Here is a 3,418-nt window from a genome sequence, read left to right on the forward strand (position 1 = left end):
CGACCTAAGAACCAGGAAGTCACGGTTCTATTCCCAGTCAGGGCACATGCCCAGGATGCAGGCTTGATCCCCAGGATGGGGGCATCCAGGAGGCAGCTGATCAATGATTCTCATCATTGATGTTTCTATCTTTCCCACTCCCTTCCTCTCTGAAATCAATGAAAATATTCAAAATATTACTATTACCGGTATTTAAAATTTGAAAATTTTACATTAAAATGCAGATCTCTAGATTCTCTTATTAAAAGAATGACATGCTTTCGGAAACACTGGGTCAGCATTCTTGCAAGGCAACAACAGGCTAAAGCCAAGTGGAGGCAGCCCTCTTTACAGGGGACACACTGACTAAAGATGGTAGCGGCCTCCCTCCCAGAGGCTGTGCCTGCACTCGGGATGGAAAAAGAGGAAGGAGCTACAGCTATACCGTGTTTCCCACCTGGTTGCCTCAGTTTGAAAGGAGCGAGGCCGCAAGGCTTTGGCAAAGTCCCCTTCCTCCTGTCACCCATTCAGCCCCAGCAGTTGGGGCACAGTGCCCTCAAGTTTGCCAGAGTCCTCATCAATCCTTATAGCCCTACACCCAACTGTTTTCACTCAATCTACATTCACTGCCAGGCCCCAGAACATGTTTAAGTGTGAGCCCCCTGTTTTATAACCGTGCCTGGGGTAGTGGAGTTGTTCCTGTGTTGCTGAACTATAAAGGCTGTGTCTGAATGAGGCTCTCACATCTTACCCGATGCTCACCATCAAGGCTGGTGGTGGCAGGAAGATGGCACTCCCGGCTGAGGAGTCTTTAGGAAGCACTGGGCCTTTGGGGTAAAAAGGTTTTCTCCCACTCCCCAGCCCTGTTGGGGGACTCAGCCCTCTTTCTGGAGGCTCCTGTCCTACCATCCTGAAGCTGAGGCTCCCTTGCAGCCCTTTATGCCCGGCCGATAGTCAAAGTGGCACAGTGAAAACAAACCTCTCTCCCCCAAAGGTGCCCTTGCTTTAGACTTTCTGTGACTGATCGTCTAATTACATTTGCGGCTCCAGAAGCATCATCTCTTCAGCAGCTGGGGTGTGCACCTCAGGTTGAAACAAAGCATTCCATCCACCTGCCAGGAGACAGCCGGAAGTCTGGAGGTCACTGCATGCACCACCTTATAAGCAGGGCTGCTATGACCTGGGAGAGGAGACATGTTCATTGCTTTCCGACTCTGCACAGTGCCCAGGCTCCCTGCGGGAAGGCTGATTCTGTTGTCCCTCCCGCCTTCCTTATCTTGTAATTCGAACAAATATACCAGGGTGTACTTGATGGAGGAGAGGCCCAAGAATCCTGTCCCCATGGGATGTGGTGATGACATAAACAGGTAAACCCAGCTGCTGCTGGAACCTTCTGCTTCTATTACAGAGAATACAAACATCTTGGCTTTTTTGAGAGGATGATGCTCAGTGGTTTCTGCCTCTTCCAAATTCCTTTCTCACTTATGGTCTCTATTGCCACCTCCTCCAAGAAGCCCTCCATGATTTCACCCAGAAGAACTAGTTTATTCAGTCTCACAGCACACTATTTGTTCTTAGCCCTTGTGATAACAAAACCTGCAAGTCTGTCTCCTCCCATCTCCTGTGCCTTTTCATGGCAAGGTCTGCATCCTGTTCCTCTCTTTCTCCTCCAGCATATGATACATGCTAGGCAGAGAGTGGGAGCTCAGCAAATGACAACCAACTGATATGAAAGATCATATGCTTCAAAAGTACTTCAGCCCTGGCCGGTACTGTCAGCCTACAGACCAAAGGGTTGTGGGGATACCTGGCCTGGTCAGGCACATGCAGAAGGCAACCAAATGATCTCTCTCTCTCTCTCTCTCTCTCCCCCCTCCCTCCCTCTCTCAAATCAATAGAGAACAAAAAAAAAAAGCACTTCAGTGCCCTCCAGGTTGTTGGCACATTGCATTGATCACTGCTCTCTGATCATTCTCTCAGGAAAGCATGCTGGCTGATGCCCCTGGCACACAGCATGCTCGCTCTTCTGCTGTGCCCTGCCCATTTGCCTGGCACCCCTGGAGAGCTGTGTGCTTACCAATCAGCTGGATTGCTCCCAAGTCTGTCCATGCTAGTTCTTGTAACTGTCATTAATCTAGCTCACTACTTCATAAATGACAAAATATGAACACCAAATTGAAATATGGGCTTCATAAAAACTAAGCTGAATGCATTGGGGAAATTTTTTGATAGAGAAAGTTCACTAGAAAGAAACAAAAATCCTGACTAGTTGTATGTGAATGAGATAACTGAAAATTCTGATACTCGAGGCGCCTACATCTGCACTGTTTATTACGTTTAAGTCTTTGCTCTGCTTTAAAAAATGAAAGTAAACATACTGGAGGTTGTGTACACAGCATTATGTGGACGCATGCAAACAAGATGAGGCAAAACTCCAACTGGTAAACTTGTAGGAAAGACCCGAGACATACGCAAAAAATTTGGCAGAAAGATGAAACAAAATGTTTGAAGTATCATTTTTTTAATGAGTCTTCTCTTTAATAAACTTTTTCAGCTGGCCTATCAACCACCCTGGACGAGAGGGCTTCTACTGCATCATCGGCCTGTGTGTTAGCTTTGTCTGTGTGTGTTTGATCTCGCCAGGGCTGTTTGTCCTTTGAGAAAGCAACATGCCTTGTGCTTCTATACCCTGTATGCCTGCCCTTTGCACTGCGTGGGCCCTATGTAAATGTGCCTGACGGTGATGGTAACTGCTCATTCATTCAGCACATTCCCTGAGCCCCGGTCACGTGCAACCTTGGCTAGAAACTGGGGAGACAGCACTAAACGAGAGGCAAGCCCCGTTCTCATGGAGTTTGCTGTTCAGATAGAGTGACTCTCCACAGCTGAGGTCCAGACATGAGCCCAAGCTGGACAGAAAGAGGACACGGCTTGATGGAGGAGAGGTGACGAGGCGGTGTGGAGCACTGAATGGGCTAACTTCCCACCACTCAGTAGCTGGTTGGGATCTTTCCCTCGACTAGGCAGTTTGGGCAGCAGCCAAGGCTCCAGGAGTCCAGAGAAACATCGGCAGGAAAGTATGAAAGCGAGACTATAGGACCCTGTGCTGCCTGCTCATCACAGATGTTCAAAAGAGGCGTCCCACAGTCTGCAAGTCCCTGTCCAGAGCTCTTCAAGGGTCCCGAAGTCATGACAGGCCAGGAAAGACTGAGGAACTATCACATGTTAGAGGAGACGAAGAGATATGACAAGTGAACACAATGCAGAAACTGCATCAGATCCTGTAGCAGAAAAGACCAGTAGTGGAAAAATGGAAACATCCAAAGAAAACTGCCGTTTAGTTAATAGTACCGAACAAACGCTGCTTTCTTGGTTTTGAACATTGCACCACAGTTATGTAAATACCATTAATCCTTTTGTGGCAGAAGAAGCCAGTGGG

This window comes from Myotis davidii, unplaced genomic scaffold (genome assembly GCF_000327345.1).
Source record: "Myotis davidii unplaced genomic scaffold, ASM32734v1 scaffold1025, whole genome shotgun sequence".
NCBI lineage: Eukaryota > Metazoa > Chordata > Mammalia > Chiroptera > Vespertilionidae > Myotis > Myotis davidii.